Genomic DNA, 21804 nt, shown 5'->3' with positions numbered 1-21804 from the left:
CTAGTTTGGATCAGGGCTCTGATCCATGTTTTGATTCTCCTAATCAATTTATCTTTGACTTTCCTACATGTGAATTTAAAGTTTTAACAATTGGCATTGATTTACTGTTCTTCTAATTGAAGATGAAATAAAAGAATTTCCAGATCATCAACAATTAAAGAATTCATCAACTTTTTTTTTCCCTCAGAACTAAATTAAGGGAGTTCTTCAGTTAAAAATCAAATTATTCCAGGGAAAATACAGTAATGTAGGAAGAGAAGAAGAAGGATCATAGAAAAGTTGTAAGTTAAAGATAAACAAAGATTGACAATACAAAAGAAATATTAAATACAGTACAGGTTACAAATATCTAAAACTAATATGACAAGCAACAATAATACAAACTTCAGGAAAGTAGCAGAAAAGATTAAAGGGTTCTGAAAGGGTGCCACTATGGAATTGTGTGCATATTTGATTGTGCTCTGTCAACTGGGGGAGACACTAGCCATTTGTGCCTAATAAGCATTAGTAATATGGCTAATGAAAAAAAAGAAAATAAATTTTTAATTTTATTTAATTAAGTTCAATTTATATTTGTATTCTCTACCTTCTTCTTTCTGAATGTATGTGTATATGCAATCAAATCTTATCAATTTACCACTTCCAGTTTCTTTTTGCAAAAACCTATGATACATAAATGTATATATGTATACATTTATCTAATCTCACCATAATGAATACTGATGCCCTAAAGATATGTGCTTTGCACAGAAAGGAGTAAAAATTATAATTGTATTAGACTGTAAAAAATAAATCAAAGTGTAACTTTTACTCTTTAAGAAAACCTTTAAAAGAACAGTTGAAGAATTAATTACTAACAAACAAGTGGAAGCTAAAAAATTAAATCACTTAAAAGTTATCTAGAAAGCAAAGAATGAGCAAAAAAGGAACAGAAAAGTTGATAATACATAAAAAATTGCAATGTGTTAGTTATAAATCTTAAAAATTCAATAATCGCATTAAATTAAATTCACTAAATATTGCAGTTGGGAGATCAAATTTCAGACTCTCCTATCTGGTCTAGTATCTAGCTGTGTATCTGTAATTTTTCTGTTTTTTTTTTTTTTTTTTTAACTTTGAGACCTTAGCCTTAGGATTTCCCTAATATTGACAATATTGTAATTGCCTTTTCCTTTAAACTCCAATACTGAATCTTCTATCACATTTTTATAAATTTTAAAATTCAGACTTCATTTTCTTAATACATACATGAATGTGTATGTATGTGTATACATGTGTACCCATCTGTATATCTGAGTTATTTCTTGATTATAAGAATTTTTTTATAATATTTATATACCAATACTTTATATATTTTATATTTGTAGAAGGAATGAATGAATTTCCATGGTACAGTTAGCATCAATGCTTATGGATCAAATAAACAAGTATATATAAGAATAACTATGTATAAATATATGTAAATAATGCAGTTAAAATTTACACAATTCCCAGGATGTAGGCTCCCTATTTACCTCTCTTATTGTTTCTTTTGCTGAGAAAAAACTTCTTAGTTTGAGTAAGTCCCATTTGTTGATTCTAGTTATTAACTTTTGTGCTATGGGTGTCCTATTGAGGAATTTGGAGCCCGACCCCACCGACTGTAGATCGTAGCCAACTTTTTCTTCTATCAGACGGCGCGTCTCTGATTTGATATCAAGTTCCTTGATCCATTTTGAATTCACTTTTGTGCATGGCGAGAGAAAGGGATTCAGTTTCATTTTGTTGCATATGGATTTCCAGTTTTCCCAGCACCATTTGTTGAAGATGCTATCCTTCCTCCATTGCATGCTTTTAGCCCCTTTATCAAATATAAGATAGTTGTAGTTTTGTGGATTGGTTTCTGTGTCCTCTATTCTGTACCATTGGTCCACACGCCTGTTTTGGTACCAGTACCATGCTGTTTTTGTTACTATTGCTCTGTAGTATAGTTTGAAGTCTGGTATCGCTATACCGCCTGATTCACACTTCTTGCTTAGCATTGTTTTTGCTATTCTGGGTCTTTTATTTTTCCATATGAATTTCATGATTGCTTTCTCTATTTCTACAAGAAATGCCATTGGGATTTTGATTGGCATTGCATTAAACCTATAGAGAACTTTTGGTAATATCGCCATTTTGATGATGTTAGTTCTGCCTATCCATGAACAGGGTATATTTTTCCATCTTCTAAGATCTTCTTCTATTTCTCTCTTTAGGGTTCTGTAGTTTTCATTGTATAAGTCTTTCACCTCTTTTGTTAGGTTGATTCCCAAGTATTTTATTTTTTTTGAAGATATTTTGAATGGAGTGGTTGTCCTCATTTCCATTTCAGAGGATTTGTCGCTGATATACAGGAATGCCTTTGATTTATGCGTGTTGATTTTAAATCCTGCCACTTTGCTGAATTCATTTATTAGCTCTAATAGTTTCTTTGTAGAGCCTTTTGGGTCTGCTAGATATAGAATCATATCATCTGCAAATAGTGATAATTTAATTTCTTCTTTTCCTATTTTTATGCCTTTAATTTCTTTCGTCTGTCTAATTGCTCTGGCCAGTGTTTCGAGAACTATGTTGAAGAGAAGTGGAGAGAGAGGGCATCCCTGTCTTGTTCCAGATTTTAGAGGGAATGCCTTCAGTTTTTCTCCATTCAGAATAATGCTAGCCTGAGGCTTAGCATAGATTGCTTTTACAATATTGAGGTATGTTCCTGTTATCCCTAGTTTTTCTAGAGTTTTGAACATAAAGGGATGCTGTACTTTGTCAAATGCTTTTTCCGCATCTATCGAGATGATCATATGGTTCTTATTTTTAAGTCTATTGATGTGGTGAATAACATTTATTGATTTCCGTATATTGAACCAGCCTTGCATCCCAGGGATGAATCCTACTTGATCATGGTGTACAATTTTTTTTATATGTTTTTGTATCCGATTCGCCAGAATTTTATTGAGGATTTTTGCATCTAGGTTCATTAGAGATATTGGTCTGTAGTTTTCTTTCTTTGAAGTGTCTTTGTCTGGTTTAGGTATCAGGGTGATGTTGGCCTCATAGAATGAATTTGGAAGTTCTCCCTCCTTTTCTATTTCCTGAAGTAGCTTGAAAAGTATTGGTATTAGTTCTTCTTTAAAGGTTTTGTAAAATTCTGCTGTATACCCATCGGGACCTGGGCTTTTCTTAGTTGGTAGTCTTTTGATGGTTTCTTCTATCTCCTCAATTGATATTGGTCTGTTTAGGTTTTCTATATCCTCCTGACTCAATCTGGGCAGATCATATGACTTAAGAAATTTATCTATGCCTTCACTATCTTCTAATTTATTGGAGTATAAGGATTCAAAATAGTTTTTGATTATCTTCTGTATTTCTGAAGTGTCTGTTGTGATATTGCCTTTTTCATCCCGTATGCTAGTAATTTGAGTTCTCTCTCTTCTTCTCTTCACTAGCATCGCTAAGGGTCTGTCGATTTTGTTTATTTTTTCAAAGAACCAACTTTTAGTTTTGTCAATTTTTTCAATTGTTTCTTTTGTTTCGATTTCATTAATTTCAGCTCTGATTTTAATTATTTCTTGCCTTCTACTTCTTTTGCTGTTGTTTTGCTCTTCTTTTTCAAGGATTTTGAGATGAAGTATGAGATCATTTATTTGTTGGTTTTTTCTTTTTTTAAGGAATGAACTCCAAGCAATGAATTTTCCTCTTAGAACTGCTTTCAATGTGTCCCATAGATTCCGATATGTTGTGTCTGTATTTTCATTTATCTCTAAGAATTTTTTAATTTCCTCCTTGATGTCTTCTATAACCCATTGATCATTCAGTAACCTATTGTTCATTCTCCAATTGATGTATGCTTTTTCCTTCCTTCTTTTATCGTTGATTTTCAGTTTCATTCCATTATGATCAGATAAGATGCATGGTAATATCTCTACTCCTTTATATTGTCTAAGAGTTGCCCTGTGACATAATATATGCTCTATTTTTGAGAAGGATCCATGTGCTGCTGAGAAAAAAGTGTAACTGCTTGATGTTGGGTGGTATACTCTATATATGTCAATTAGGTCTAGGTTATTAATAGTGTTATTGAGTTCTATAGTTTCCTTATTCAACTTTTGTTTGGAAGATCTGTCCAGTGGCGAGAGAGGTGTGTTGAAGTCTCCCATGATTATGGTGTGGTGGTCTATTAGACTCTTGAACTTGAGAAGAGTTTGTTTGACGAACATAGCTGCACCATTGTTTGGGGCATAAATATTTATGATTGTTATGTCTTGTTGGTGTATGGTTCCCTTAATCTTTACTCCTCACACTTCAGATAGAGCCCTAATATCCAGAGTATACAAAGAACTCAAAAAATTAGACAATAAGAGAACAAACAACCCAATCAACAAATGGGCCAAGGACCTGAACAGACACTTCACAGAGGAGGACATACAGTCAATCAACAAGTACATGAAAAAATGCTCAACATCTCTAGCTGTCAGAGAAATGCAAATCAAAACCACCCTAAGATACCATCTCACTCCAGTAAGATTGGCAGCCATTAGGAAGTCAAACAACAACAAGTGCTGGCGAGGATGTGGGGAAAAGGGTACACTTGTACATTGCTGGTGGGACTGCAGATTGGTGCAGCCAATTTGGAAAGCAGTATGGAGATTTCTTGGAAAGCTGGGAATGGAGCCACCATTTGACCCAGCTATTCCCCTTCTTGGTCTATTCCCTAAAGACCTAAAAAGAGCATGCTACAGGGACACTGCTACATCGATGTTCATAGCAGCACAGTTCACAATAGCAAGACTGTGGAACCAACCTAGATGCCCTTCAATAGACGAATGGATAAAAAAAATGTGGCATTTATACACAATGGAGTATTACTCTGCATTAAAAAATGACAAAATCATAGAATTTACAGGGAAATGGATGGCATTAGAGCAGATTATGCTAAGTGAAGCTAGCCAATCCCTAAAAAACAAATGCCAAATGTCTTCTTTGATATAAGGAAAGTAACTAAGAACAGAGTAGGGACGAAGAACAGGAGAAGAAGATTAACATTTAACAGGGATGAGAGGTGGGAGGGAAAGGGAGAGAGAAGGTAAATTGCACGGTAATGGAAGGAGACCCTCAGGGTTATACAGTGGAGGGGGTAGAGAGAGAGGAGGGGAGGGGAGGGGAGAGGTGGGGAGGGGGGAGGGTGGATGATGGGAAAGGCAGCGGAGCACAACAGACACTAGTATGGCAATTTGTAAATCAATGGATGTGTAACTGATGTGAATCTGCAATCTGTGTATGGGGTGAAGGTGGGAGTTCATAACCCACTAGAATCAAAGTGTGGAATATGATATGTCAAGAAATTTGTAATGTTTTGAACAACCCACAATAAAAAATTAAAAAAAAAAATAGTTAAATAAATGCATATCAACTCAAAAAAAAAAAAAAAAAAAAAAAAAAAAAAAACATATTACCCAGTCTCAGGTATGCTGTTATAGCAACACAGAATGGACAAAAACAGTTTCCATACCAAAATGACTATAGGAACTATGGCAGTTACATGTAAACTCTAGCCAGTAGGAAGGAGGATTTGATGAAGACTGGTATGCTTCTTTCCTTTAGAATAAATTTCAGAAATTGCATATATCACATCTGCCTCTATCACATTAGTCAAAACCTAGTCATGACCTTAACTAACTGCAAGAAAGGCTGTTTTTTTTCTGGGGGGCTATAGGACCATCTAAATATCAAGGGATCTGTTGTTATTAAAATGTATTTTTTAATTAAAAGGAGGGTCACCAGTCTTTAGTCTTATAATTAAGATAACAGATTCTATAATAAACAGATCTGGTTATACCCTGGCTTTTCCAATGACTTCAAATGTGTTACTTAGGTTAAGATCCTTGACATATAGGATTATTTAAAGAATTAAGCCACAGTCCCTGGAAAATGTATAAGTATGCAGAAAATTATGGTACATGGTTAAATTCCCTATTGAGAAAACGTGTACCTTAAAACATTTCCACTAAAAGATGTATTATCCAATTAGCTATAGGAGGCAGTCTTACCAAGTACAGTCACCACAGTGCCAAGGCAAGGAGTTTTTCTTTTCTTCTAGTTAAGTTGGTTTGAAAATCAATTGCTATGAATATTATATATAGTACACAAATCCTGGTCCTATGGCCCTATTGAAAATCTCACTTCTCATAGTATTCTCTGTTTGGGGGCGAATTTCTCTGGATAGAAATGATAAGGGGGAATTCTAGAATCTTTATTTATTTTCCCATTATAAACTTGTTCATACAACTTATCTTTCCCCCCTACTCAGGAAGACTATAAAATTACTGATACTTCCTTCAGCCAATATCATCAGTTGATATGTTTTGAAACAGTTGAGTAATGAAGTTGAGACTAATCATGTACTCTGATGTTGATGTGTTTTTTAGTTTCTCTCTTAAGGAAGGCAAGTTGGTTACAGAACCACCAGCACTGTCTTCAGCCTGGGGATGGAGAGGAAACAGCTCAGAAGAAGAAACATTTGTTGAGCACCTCCTTTATAGTGTGCACTGCATTGAGCAAAGAAGACGCTGGTGTCTTGTGAGAGAGACAGAAACGTGAAAAGGGAATACAAGAGGCTGAATACTAAACTTCTCAACAAGACAGCCATGGCCTCCCACCGTGAGCAAAGACACCTGAGAGAGACCAGCATCTCTTCATTTGGAAACACGAAGACTCAAAGGAAAGAAATCTGGCATTTTTAGTCTATAAAATCTAAAAGACTGTGGTTTTGGAAGAACTAAGATAAATTACTAATTCCTAGAAAAAAAAAAAAAAAAAAATTTACACAATTCAGGTTATTAGTTTGGATTTAAGGATTCACATGCAGTTTTGTTATTTAGAGATATTCTAAGTTTATTCTAAGTTACTATTTTTAATTTAATGAAGTTAGGATATACTATTTTCTGATTTTTGACAAGTACATAAGATGCATTGTACTCTGTAGAATTTTTTTCTTAATAAGGTTTGATGTTATTATGGTACTTTATATACTTCATAAAGCCTATAAGAATAATTGGCTTTTGTGTTTGTCATACTAGCTCTATGAACATAAAAATAGATATAAATATTTTCATTTGTTCAATGTCAAGGAGACAGTGACTGAATTAGGCCACAAATACTGCTCACCTATTTTTTTTTAACAGTAATTTCCTTATATAGGAACACTGACCAAAATTCAATACTGATACAAATATAAATTTCTTAGAAGGTCAAAATCTTCCCAGGAAGTGTAACTTTATTTTTACTAGATTTCAATAATAAATCTAAATATACAAAAATAGTAGGAGATTCTGGCATTAACTATAACAGAGCTTATCAGAAATAGAAAGTCATGAGATATAGTAAGCATTTTTAAATGATCCCTTGTAGTAAGTCCTTAGCAAATTGTCCTTAGATGGAGAAAGACAGTTATTCATTTTTTAATAACACCTAAGACTTATATTTCCCAACAAAATTTGTCAGACCAGTATTCTAACCAATGACAAACAATGTGTAGGAAATTCATTCACCTGAATGAATAAAGTTTCATTATAAAGTTAATATTTTGATCGAAATTAAAGATTTTTAAACTCCATGATGCCGATATCTCAAGAATTATTATCTTAGCAAAAAAAAAAAAAATCACCTGTATGATTCCATGATTGAGTCAAAAGAAAAGAAGATGGTACAGTCTAGGTTTTACCTAAAAGGGATCTAATTCAATAATTTTATCCATCACTACTTGAAAATAGATTGTATTCCTAAGCTCTGGATGGTAAGGAGGTGAAAGCAGCTTTCCTGTCTTAAGTTTCTCTGTAACAGAAAACATTAAGGAATTTTAGCAAACTTTACTTAATTCCTATAATGTAAGAGAATATAGGTTCTGCTAAGGGCAAGAAGACTTCAACCTCAAATTAAATATTTCACCCCTACAATGCACGTTATACCACCTGTCCCAACATCAACTAGTAAATGAGTATTGAGAACAAATGAAAATAACAGTACCCTCATTGCTATTCTTTGTTACTAATTTTTATATAAATGGTTTCATATACAAATATAAATATATAAACCATTCATACAGATAATAAGAACTTAAATGCATAGTAACATCTAAAATGGTCCTTTCTGTGTTGTGAAATGTTACAATTATTTTCAAAACTGGAAACCTGAATACACTGGCCACATATTAAAAACATGTCAGAATACACATATACTATACAGAGTTCCAGAATGAACCATCTCATAAAAGCAAAATCAAACTTATTAATGTTTTCATTATTGTTTAATCCTCCAATTAGGCTAAAAGGAAACACTGAATCAGGTATTTATTAAATAGTTCAGGTTTCTACTAGCTAAACTCAGCCCTCACAAACCAACTGCTGAGCTGGGACCATATTTCTGAGCTCATTGTCTATTAGAAGTTTGAAACACTTTCAACTAAAGCCTTCCTTTATCCTCTAGATTTTAACATATGTGTCCCAAATAACACTGTCTCTGAGGTGGCCTCTGATTCAGACTTTATCTTGGCTCTCACTTTCATAGCAATATGCAAATTTCTTTTCCAGAGCCTCTGCTAGAGGACATCAGGGTCAGTACATCTACTGGGCTGTATTTTTAATCTTGGCTGTGTACTCCTTATTGATCAGAGCTTTGCACTGTTCATATCTTTAATGATCTCTAACATATTAGCATACCAGGTTTCTTTGAAGTGACCTTAACCAAACTCTTTCCAGCATTAGCTTTTTTCTATTTTCTTTGTTAATTAGATCAATAGCAGAAAAGCTTTGGTGAAGTCCTGGTGGAGGGAGGTTCTGTGTGGTAGGAGAGTGGGAGGGCTGTAGTAACAGATATGCTAGAATCCACGTGAGATCTTGTTGCTTTAGCAGAGTCACAGTTTTAGCAATCTGAGCACTGGAAACAGCAAGTTCTCTTCCAAGCTCACAGATCTTTGGAAGTGTTTCTTCATTTGCTAATACTATTATCTTCAGTGGGGACTTTTCTTGAGACAAGTTTGGTAAGGAAATCTGCCTGCCTGGAGGCTTCTCAAAGAAAGGAAGTTCCTGTTTGAAGCTTGGCCTTGACCTTACTTCTGTCCTTAGTCTTGTTGAACACTCTCCATCATTGGCTATCCATGTGACATCAGCAAAAGATACATCCTCTCCTGAGTCATTGGGACTGGATTCCCTTGCATGGTTAGCACTGAATCTGAATTTTTGTACATTGAATCAGAATAAAACTGTCCAATTTTCCTTAGGATACTTTGAAATGAACATATGGCTTCCCATAGCAGAGTACTGATGGCATGCTTACTCAAACTTGTAGAAAAGCCATCCTAATGGACTGCTAAATCTAGCCAAGCATTTAGACAGCAAAGTTGCCCCAAATTTGCATCTCAATTGTTTCAGGCATACATAGCAGCACATGGCCCATAAAACACACTCAGCAGCTCAGCAACCATCACCTTCTCCTGTTTCTCTGGCTTCCAGATTCATCTAATTCCTAATATATCCCCTCCACCCACTTTCTTCAATTAAATTTAGTATAGAAAAGAGAAATTAAATAACCCAAAGTGGGACAAAATTCTTCTGAAAAGTAAGATTCTAATGTTTTTTGTTTTTGTTTTTGTTTTTTTGTACATGGATTGAACTCAGGGGCACTTGACCACTGAGCCACATGTCCAGCCCTATTTTGTATTTTAATTTAGAGACAGGGTCTCACTGAGTTGCTTAGCACCTCACTAAGTTGCTGAGGCTGGCTTTCAACTTGCAATCCTCCTGCCTCAGCCTCCTGAGCCTCTGGGATTACTGGCGTGCACTGCAGCTCTAATGATTTTTAATTAGAATATTTAGTTTACCATAAATTTATGTGAAAGAGCTGAATGAGTGGATGATGTTTCAGTGCGGGGGGGAAAAAAAAAACTGCAAGTTCAATAAGTGCATTCCACTGATTCAATTTGATGCATTTTAGAAAACAGTTGCTGAATTTTATATCTAATTGTAAGTAACCCACTGTAATAATTATCTGAACTTACAGAGTTTTAGAATTTCATACATCTTTCCTCTTGACTACTCTTGAGAAATCAGCCTCTACCTTAGAGCAAAGCCTGTCCAAGGAAGGAGGCCTAACCCTTGTCCTTGGAAAGACCCACAGGGCACTCCTAGGCACATACCCATCCCACTGAGTTGTTTATCTACAAATAATAGGAGAGATCCAGGTGTCCCTAACTCAGTCAGGCTAGGTGGGGACCTATAGCAACTCCCTAGCAACCACCAATCAGCATGAGACAGGGAAAATACCAGGGATGCCAGATGACCCTCACAGTAGTTTCTGGTGGTTGATAACATGTTGGGAAATCATGTAGTTCAGCACATACTCCCCTCATGGCTTAAACCATCAGTTCAAATGAATCCCTTTCTTGTACTAATCAATCACCCCTACCCAACTTGTTCCTGTCAGTGAATGTGCTAATCATATTTTAGAGTTGTTTTTTGATTTTCCCGTGGTGTGTGATGATTTGCTAAGAGATGTTATGATGTATGTGAAGTCCCCGCCTTCCCCAAAGAGTGTATAAAACTGCTGCAAACCCTGGGCTCCAGGACTCTCAGCATCACCAGTTGCTGTGTGCACGCGAAGGACCAAGCTAGCTCCTAGCTCGCAATAAACACCCCTTTGCTGCTTACATCCATTTTGGTCTCTGGTGGTCTTTGGGGGGTTCCAAATTGGAGCATAACACTCTATCTCAAAGTATTTGAATGAACATTTCTATATGCTAAAATTAAATAAACATAAATGCCACGTGAAACATAATGGTCTTTGGTCAACTATCACAAAAATATATTTTTCATTTATTTCATATTACAATAAATCACAAAGGTGTTTCAAGAACACAACTGTAAGCAAATTTTTATTTTGAAATTAACATTTGTGCACATGTAACAAGTTCATACCTCCAATCTCCATGAAAATAAAATATTATGACATACACAATTTTAGAATCTTTTTGTCACTTAAATTGGGAAGAAAGATTGAAAAACCAGCCTCTACCTCAGAGCAAAGCCTGTCCAAGGAAGGGACATGACCTTTGTCCTTGGAAAGACTCACAGAGCACTCCTAGGCACATTCCCACCCTGCTAAGTTGTTTATCTACAAATAACAGGAGAGATATGCTGTGCCAGGTGTCCCTGACTAGGTGGGAATCCATAGCAGCCCCGTAGCAGCCATCAATCAGCATATGACAGGGAAATACCTGGGATGCCAGATGACCCTCCCAATAGTTTATGGTGGTTGATAACGTGTTGGGAAACCATCTAGTTCAGCACATACTCCCCTCATGGCTTAAACCATCAGTTCAAACGAATCCCTTTGTTGTACTAATCAATCACCCTACCCAACTTGTTCCCGTCAGTGAATGTGCTAATCATATTTTAGAGTTGTTTTTTGATTTCCCCATGGTGTGTGATGATTTGCTAAGAGATGCTATGATGTATGTGGGGGTTCCTGCCTTCTCCAAAGAATGTATAAAACTGCTGTAAACCATGGGCTCAGGGCCTCTCACCTCACCAGTTGCTGTGTGTGCGCACAGAGGACCGAGCTAGCTCGCAATAAAAACCTCTTTGCTGTTTATATTGATCTTGATCTCTGGTGGTCTTTTGGGGGTCCTGAATTCCAGCATAACAAGATGAAAGGAGAGAGGGAAGGTGGAAGGAAGGGATCAAAGGGAGAAGAAAAATGGGGGGAGATTATAGTTGCCTGTATGAAATAATAGTGCTTCTAAGTGTTAATACTGGTGCTTGGATTAACTACTCATTCCTGCCAAATGCCCAGGCCCAGGTTCAAACTTATTTTGAGAATTAACACATTGTTCCTTGAATTTTTTAATAAGTCTTTGCCAGTCACGTCAAGGCAAATCAAACCACATCAATGGAATGTCTAGAGAGGAAGGAAAAAATGGGGATCTGCCCCTTTTCATCCCAAAGCTGATTTTTTATGGTCACATCTCCTTGATATTATACTTTAAGGACAATTTTTTTTTTTGCCAGTATGACTTTTTGAATCATTTTTAATTACAGATCTGTTCATTTTATTCTCTCACAGAAATGAGCCCAAGGTTTAAAACTAACTTCTAAAGTTCTAAAGTGGTTAAAAAGCTAATTAGTTTTATGGGACAAGAGCAGAAATTCTGCAGATTATATTTTCTATTGTATATTAAAGCCCAATAGTTAATAGGCGGAATCTCTTTTAAAGTTCTAAAAAGGCTGACTTTTTTAAAGGCAAGACTACATAATTACCTTTTAAATGCTGCAGAAATTTTGGAAAGGATTCCTCCATGGTCATCACATTTATATCTCTATTAAGGATGCTAACTTTTCGTTTGTCTTCACATTTGCAAAATAATTAGGTTTGCCCTGAGGAGTCAACAATTCAAAATCTTTAAGAATGATACAAATGTCTGTTGATAGAGCAGTCTTCTGTGCACTTGTCTGAGAAAAAGATGTAATATTGTGAAGAACTTAAAAGAAAATTTACCACAGAGAAGTTTCAGCAATTATCTACAATGTAGAGATTCTAAAATTTGAATATATCCTCGGCTAGAGGATACTATGTAAACAAGATTCTAATTGTCATTGGTTTATTATAATCATCTTTACTATTAGGGAAAATTACACAAAAGAGTAACTGGTTATTGTGCAACCTTTTTTTTAATCATTAAAACAAATGAAGTCTTCCAATATTACCAGTTTGTGGTACGTTTGATTACATGTTGATCCCTCTCTGTCCCTACAACTGAAACAGGTTTAAACACACATGCACAAGCAGAGAGACATACATGCTATCTTCAGCATAAATTCAAGTACAAAATGCTCTATCTATTGCTAAATAGAGGTGATAAGTTGCACCTAAGGACTTAAATATCTTGCATAACTGAATATTTATGCCTAATAAGCAACAGTTCCTCTGACCCAGAAAATCCCATTCTATTCTATTCTCTAATTCTGTGTGTTTGGTGATTTTAGATACTCTGTGTAAGTGCAATCATAGAGTATTTGTCCTTCTGTGACTGGCTCTGTTACTTAGCATAATTATAGTCCTCTAGGTTGATCCATGTTTTTTTAAGCAGTAGTATTTCTTTCTTTTTCAAGCTTAGTAATATTCAGATGTATGTATGTACTGTAAATCCATTTATCTATCAGAACTTTGGGTTGTTTCTATATCTTAGCTTTGTGAATAATTCTCCAATGAGCATGGGACTGCAGGTATCTCACACTACTGATTGCAGTTCTTTGAGATGCAGTTCTTATGATTTTTTTTGGTTTATATCCAAAGGTGGGATTATGATATCATATGGTGTTCTATATTTAATTTTTGAGGAACCTCCATATTGTTTTCCATAGTGCTACACCATTCTACATTTTCTAACTACAGTATATAAGAGTTATACTTGAGATAGTTTCTTGAGCTTTGTGTCGTATCCCCAGTATACCAAATTATGGAAGCTCTTAAAAGTCCAATCTGACATTCCTTATGAAACCCAGCAAAGAAAACTTATGGACATCTGTGTGGTAAATCAACACTCTGTACCTATGTAAATGATTAGGTCAAATCTATTGAGACCAGACAAGTTTTGCAGTCTTCTTTTCAGATTATTTTGATAGAGGCAAACTGTAGGAAAAATTTTGTTCTTCACTAAGAAACTATACTATCACACACCAAACTTCATTAATCCAATATGACTCTATGAAGGTATTTTACAATTGATACATTGTAGGTTACTGATACTACTACTGACCAATTCTTGTTTATGGTCACATAAATAAATTGTCTAGTAGAACAAAAACTTCACATTCATTGCAACATAATTTGTAAATGTGTATGTTATTGAAATTTGTGTGTTATTGAAAAAAATGTGTATGTTATAACCTTTTAACAGGTTATAACATCTACATGGTTCTGTCATTTTTCAGATACATACAAGTCTTTTATTTTTTTTCAATTTTTTTTTTTTTTTGTACCGAGGATTGAACTCAGGGGCATTCAAACACTAAGCCACATCCTCAGCCCTATATTGTATTTTATTTAAAGACAGGGTCTCACTGAGTTGCTTAGAGCCTCGCCATTGCTGAGGGTGGCTTTGAACTTGAGATCCTCCTGCCTCAGCCTCCCGAGTTGCTGGGATCAGAGACGTGTGCCACGGCACAGCTATATAAAAATATTTAATGTCTGCTTACTTTATATCTGTATGAGAGTCATGATTTTACCCTTTTCTGAAAACAATCTTTCAGCAGATGCATTAGTACCCCTGCTATGCACCAACACTGAATGAGAACAGCTCATAGAAAGCCTGGCTTCAGCATGAGCACAATGAAGGAATAAGAGTGGCAGCCCTGGAAGCCATCAGTCAATGATATGCCTAAGAGCAAAAGATTTGAGTAGCATATTTTCATGGTCAGCCAAGTCATATAAATACAATGTAAGTAAATGAATTGCTTCCATTACAAAAACTTAGACTGTGTCATATTTCAAGACACAAATTCAAGTCCCAATAACCTGCTAGTAACCTAAAATAAATTGGGGTATTATAGGAGAACTAAGTAGGATCATATTCAAAATATTTACTAAGGTGCTACTAAATGAACATTTTGTAGAGTAAATAAATAAATATTATTTCGTCTCCATAAAAGATATTTGCTCTAGAAAATAAGCTATGAGAATATAAATCAGTGCATATTTTTGCCTGTATTCAAACTTAAAAAAAAAAAAACTTATTGTGACCAAAATATAAAGAACTTAAAATTATTTCTCTAGTCGTAGGTCTTCTATTAAATTATAGGTTTGAAACAAATTTTGACAATTAATTATCAACATGACATAATTTTACAAAATATTCTTTGCCTATTGATGTACACTGTAATAAATATCTTCCAGTTAAAGTAAAAAAATTAATTTTTCTTCACCTGCAGAGACTGACACTTTTTTTAAAAAATATTTTTATACATGTTTTATAATTGAAGTGTGGGAGAATTCATTGCAATTCCTTATATTTCAATTTTGATTCAAAGATCAAAATAATATTAATATCATAATAATTTTAATTAATAATAAGACTAATAGCATAATAATGGCAATATGGAAGTATCATTTTCATATTAAGTCCTTTACATATATGAGGAATATGCATTTGAAAAAAGATTTTTATCAATAAAATCTCATCATGATAAAATAACTATCTTATCTTTGAGAGATTGAGAATAACAATGATAGAGAAACATGTCAAATTATTCAGAGCTACACAGAAAAATCATTGGCTTTTGTTCTAATAGTAGATTCAGCTCAATCAATGTATTACTCAGCTAACAGAGATAATAAGGATTTCACATCAGGATATTATGCCTTGGTTGCTATCAGACTTTTTCTTTCACAGAGAATAGATATGCAAGCTGTCAAAAGTAGTAAATTAAATATTTCAACAGCTTCTTGAAGTCATTAGCATTATTCTATCTATGATTACAAGCAATTAACCTTAACCTCTACCTTATACTGTATACAAAAATTAAAGCCAGGTGGTTTCTGAAACTCAATGTGAAAGGTTAAATATATATATATAAAGCTTTTGAAAGTTTTTTATAGTTGAATATATTTATGAATTTGTGATAAATGATTACTTCATATGAAAAAAGCAATAATCATAAGAGAAATAGTCCATAAGGTAAATTTTTTAAAATAAAGACCTCTGTTCATCATAACCCTTAGAAAACTAAAAGCAGACTACCTAGTAGAAGTTGAGGTTAAAGCAATGATTTATTCACTGCTTCCAATAATGAAGTTCCTTTTGTTTGAATTTAAAGAATAATTACTTATGGTTCTTTTACCATTTAATAATAAAATCTCATTTATTCAATAAAAAGGACAAAGTGTTTTTAATATATTGCATACTGTATAAAATACAGATTTTAATACTATGCCCTTTTCATCCTCATAGATTTTTTATGATAATTAAATATGCACAATTGTTAATATGCATGTTTATAAAGTTCAAAACATACATTAAATAAGAGTAGATCCAATTTCTCATTTATATACATTGTAGAACAGAAGTTTTATAATATTTTCACATGAAAAGCAATATGTTTTTTCTCACTGTGATATTTAATTTCATGTGTCAAATTGACTGGGTCACAGAGTGCCCAGATGTTTGGTTAAGCATTATTTTTAGTATGTATGTGAGTGTGGTTCTGGATGAGATCATTATTTTAATCAACTGCCCTCTCTAATGTAGATGGTATTCATTCAGTCAATATAAGACTTAAACAGAACAAAAAGTCTGAATAAGAGGGAACTGCTGTCAGAGTGCTTGACCTGGAATACTGATCTTTTTTTGCCTTTGAACTCAAACTGAAAAATTGACACTTCTTGGATCATTAGGTTCTTTGGAGATAGGTAGACCAAGAAATTTTTAAAAGTTTAAATATTCTTATGTAATGAAAGGCTACTTGGTTTTCAATAATCATATATGTATATGCATGCTTTGGGTTTGGATAACACACTGACTAAATATTTTAGATAATACTTACATATATACAGCTCTTCTAGGGTTTTATTGTTAGTCTAAAATGGACTTAATCCTTATGACAGTAACATTCTTCTTCTTATCAAATAACATTCTGTTTAATAATGTGATTTGTAACTGAACATAGCTCAAAGGCATCTCCCGCATTCTCCTAATATATCTAGAAAGTCGACAATATGTTTTCTGTTAGACCAGGGCACAAGAAAAGACCACTGACTCCAATTAAAATCAAATTAAAGCAAGCTTATTATTTCAACCGGCCGGGCTGCCTCTCCCACCCAAAACCGCAGGAACAAGACAGCAGCCGCAGCTTTCCTGCAGCCCAGCTTTATAGCCCAGAAAGTTTAAAAAAAGGGGGGGGAGTTATGGATAACAAAACTCTGATGAGCATAACACAAATGGTAGTTTACATTTTTGCTGGCCCCGACATCAGAATTTATGAAGGTCATTAGAGCCTCAGAGAGGATCGTTATCTGACCAGGGAAGGCCAAGATTTGTAAGGACTCACTAAAGTTTCAGAGAGGGCTGCTATCTGGTCAGAGAGCCAGGCCTGGGTGAGTTCAAGGCATGGGCAGGCATTCCAAGCAGGTTCAGAATTTGCAGTAATTTATAGTAAAGCCAAAATTAGCTTTTCATGGTGTTGTGGCAAATGGCTCCCAATTTTGAGAGAAAATCAGGTTGGGTCTATAATTCTATGTTCAATGAATATTAAGAGATTAGTTTTTTGAGCTTCTAGATTGTTTTGATTTTCTTGAGAAAACATCACATACAAATGTAGCCTTTTTACAATGGATTAAAAAATTCTGTATTACCAATTTAAAGAGAGACTCAAAATATGGTTATTAGAAATATAAGTATTTTCTTCTAGAAGAAAAAAAAACATAAGTGGTTATTTTCCCTTGTACCCTAACCCACAATAGACCCTGCATTAGTTAGTATCACTCTAAATAGTGGAGTTGTGATAGGAGGACATGATCACACAGGGCAAAGCATGGAGCTCCACATTGCAAAACCACTGGGCACTTGGTGATCTATTGGAAAAGAAACTGGAGAGCAACCAAAGGCAAACTGCCTCCACTTTGCCTTCATCCTCTGAGTATAACGGCATGATATTTATTATTTCATATCTTTGAGATGTACTAAACAGTAATAATTGCAATAGCAGTCACATAAGAGATAAGCATGATTATCAATGGCTTCTTATGTTCAAAAAATGACTAGATTATACTACCAAAGTACTACTGCAAAAAGTAAATCACCCTTTAATGAGATAAAATCTGTAAAATGAATTGCCAATTTATATAAAATATTACATAATGTCATAAAGATATAATCAACAAAATTCATACAGAAAACAATTATTCTGTTTACCATAAAGAATCATTCCACAAGACAACTAAGTGTCTTATGGTATATTTTAAATTTTGGAGCAATATACTTATAATGATGAAATAAAACAACTTTCAAACTATCATCAAAAGTGAGAATATAAAAGCCGTTTTCTACATGCAATGTCTAGGAGAATTTTCTTTAGGTCACCAAAGCAGAAAAGTGAATATAAGGCAATGCATAAAATAAAAAATTAAAATGAATGAATACATAATATTGTTAAATTTAACTAGTGAAAAAATAAATAATTTTATGGCTAAAGTAATAATACAACTAAAATTGTAGGTAAAACAAACAAGATGAAGACAGATCATCAATGAATAATTAATTATAGAGAACAAAACTCATATTTTGAAGGAAGACAGAAATGCTGAGAACTATAAACTTTATTTGAAAACATACATAACTAAATACAGATACTTAAAATTTAAAGGAAACCATCAAAAGCATGGTTTAGACATGATTTTAAACTTCCAGATCAAAAAGATAAAAAGAAAGTATAGAAAATATTACTTATTTAATAAAGAGTAAGAAAGAAAAGCAGAGAAAAATAATAAAAAAAGTTTTATTCAATTTTCAATCCATACCTAATCTATCACCAACTTGACCTCAAGATGTTATTTGAAATATGTTTTGTCCTTTCATCTTCAATAAACCATTCAAAACTAGCACAGTACATTGTCATTAACATCCAGAATTCTTCCTCCTCTAATCCATTCACCATATAATGATATAAATGTACTTTGTAAATTGTTTTAAAACTTCCAGTGGGTTTCACTGATCATAGAATGACACACAAAATCTTCAACTGGCCATAAGAATAACATGACAGTGCTTCTTATGTCTTTTCTTTTTAAAACTCATTTTCTGAACATTTTATTTGGTGAGTTTTCAAAACTATAGAATAAACTCTGAATTAAAGGGCCTATAAAAAGTTATGATATGCAAGTGATTTCTCTCCCTAAACACTATCCCAAGTCACATTCATTTTAGAATAGAAATATGTAGGTATGAAGAATATCTGGAAATTATGTTTTAATCAATAAAATAGAGTCCACATAATGTGCCTCAATTGTAAGGTGAGTAAATGATTAAAAGCTAAAGACAATTTTCTACTAAACATTTATAACCAACTCTTCTCTTTGCTCCCTCATGAAAATAGCATTGATATTTTCCAAATATGGTTAAGTTTTACTAAAGAGAATATAACCTAGCTGATACATAAATGGATATTCTTTCAATTAGTTAAAATTTTTGTTATGGCCTAGATAAGTCTATTAAAATTATTTCACAATTCTTTTAAAAGGACTTTCAGATTGAATTGTATTTCTATTTATATATGCCATAAATAACTGGAAAGTTGCTCCCAAACTTACCAAAAAAGAACCACAGGTGATACAGAATTTTCTTTGGTCACTTTGGGATTTCTCTCTCCCCGCAAATCAACTTTTAGAAAGAAAGTTATATTCTAATTAATGGGTCATTTGTGAATTTTATTAAATTTTTAATAAGGCATTTTTCTCTGTCTCATTGAGGCACTTGAACATTTTTTTGTTTCTAATTAAGAGATCAAAAAATCAAGTTGTTCAGAATTTTGTCCCTCAGTACAGAGATTACAGTTCTAATTTTATGTTCTCAGTTTATGCCATACCCCAAGGTTATGAAGTAAAGGTGTCAAATGTGGGATTTGATGTTTTGGTTATCCAATTAGTCTATATTCAATTAAAGTTTCCAGGAAAAGTTTTATAGGTTTAATATTAAAGCCAAATTATAATGTTTTTGAGATTTATAAAGTCTTCAAAGATATAAAGCCTTTTTAAGTTTTTTGGAAGATGTTGCTCTGTGTTGAATAATGTCCAAATATTCTCAGAATGACATTAAAAAAACACTTTGAAACAGAATTTTAGTTTCATTTTCAAGTAGTTTGGTATAATTTTTAGTGATGCCTGAAGTTAAAAATCTGAGAATTTCAAGAAGATATTATTTCATCATAGAAACAAATTGTATTAACTCTTCAATAAAATTAAAACATAATTTAGCCCAATAAAACATCATCATACTATTTTATTGCTTTTTTTCAGGCTAATGTACTTATTTTTCTACATGAGCAATTATCATTTATCTAATATAGAAAGGTTAATTCACTTAAATATTGCTAACAAAAGGCCTAAATGTTATATGAATTTTAATTTAATTTTATGATCATTTTATACCTTCAATAATTATTGCAAATATAGACATATAGTAATGAGATATTTACTATGTATAATAATTTTACAATATTGTATAATATAAATTAATGCCTGAAATCAAAACAACTCTATGCTTTCCATCTTTTCAAATTAAAAAGTGTTACATGTAAAATACCTAGAGATATCTAACTAGAGATAATGAGTAGATTGTTATATATATCTGAGTCTGAAGTGTAGACATAAATTTGAAAAAAGTCAGCATGAATGAGTAAGGTTGGATTTAATGTCTTAAAACTGGTAAAATCACCACTGGAATACATTCTGATAAAGTACCAACTGGGAAATAATTTGTGGAGTCTTTCAAGATGAGAGATGGGGTGGGTGAAAAGACATCAACAAAGATGACTATGAAAAGTCAGTCAGTGACATAGTAGGAAAACCAGGAATGCAGTGTCTTGACATCCAAGTGTAGAAAGTGTTTCATGGAAAAGGGAGTTAACAAGGATGTCAGCTGCTGGTGGAAGATGAAGTAAAATGAAAATTTAAATGTGGAAATCATTGATAACTTTTGTAAGAGCAGTTTTACTATACAAGGGGCAATGGGGGGTGAGGGTAAGGAATCAGCAAAAGCCTAGTGGTAAAAGTTTTAGGGGGAATAAGAAAATAGAAATTATAAAAATTATCTCTAGACTTAAAATAAAAGATTTTCAGGAAAAACTGGGAGAAATCGCTTCTCCACAGAAATTATAGTGGTACAAGAAACTGAAGATATAAAAGCCAGTTAAAGAGAAAGTACTTCTTGTAAATAGGTACTTAAGCTTATTATACTTCTTCAGGAAAATTTCACACATATGTTTTATATATGAAAGAAGAAGCGACAGGAGACAAATCACCAAAGAAGTTCCACTTTATTACAAAAGGCTGTGGGCTTATATAGGTCTAAGGATAGGTGGCAGGGCTTAGGTAAATGACGGGTCACCCGTTTATTGGTAAGTTCTTCCAGATGTCAGTTCCGGAGCCTAGGAAATTAGTTCTTATTGGGGCTAAGGTTTCCCACCGGTGGGAGTGAGTATTGGCTCCGGCGGGAGTTTTTGGTGCAGGCGGGAAAGGGAGAGACAGGAAGAGAAGTTCCTCAGGCGCCATGTTGGGGTTTTTGGGGTGCAGCTGCCATTATACCTTTTCCCAACAATATATAATTGGAAAGTGAAAGAATCAATAGTGACCAACAAGAAGTCATGAAAAATAAGCCATGAAACCATGCTCTCCGGGGTGTCAGAGGAGTAAAAACTGATGTAACCAATCTAGATAACAATTTGTCAGTATCTATCAAATGTTTAGTTGCTCATAGCCTTTCACTAACAAATTCTACTTGCAATAAACTATTCTAGACATATTTTTATTTCAGCAATAGAGATTAAACCCATGGGCACTTAACCTCTAAACCTTATCTATAGTCATTTTTAGTTTTTATTTTGAGACAGGGTCTCATTAAGTTGCTTAAGGCCTTAGATACTGGGACTGGCCTTGAACTTGTGATCCTCCATCCTCAGCCATCCATACTCTAGACATATATTTACAGGTCCTTAAATATATATTTCAGCAGTGCCTAATGTTTTGAGACAT

General features: G+C 33.7%; 1 pseudogene; it reads right to left on the bottom strand.

The window, feature by feature from the left end:
• Positions 1 to 8449: 8449 nt before the first annotated feature.
• LOC124077888 (mitochondrial fission regulator 1-like) lies at positions 8450 to 21324 on the bottom strand (annotated as a pseudogene).
• Positions 21325 to 21804: the final 480 nt, after the last annotated feature.

Source organism: Marmota monax, unplaced genomic scaffold, assembly GCF_021218885.2.
Source record: "Marmota monax isolate L192 unplaced genomic scaffold, Marmota_monax_Labrador192_F-V1.1 WCK01_AAM20220418_F8-fsc00027, whole genome shotgun sequence".
NCBI classification, from domain to species: Eukaryota; Metazoa; Chordata; class Mammalia; order Rodentia; family Sciuridae; genus Marmota; species Marmota monax.
This window is presented reverse-complemented; position numbering and strand designations above follow the sequence as displayed.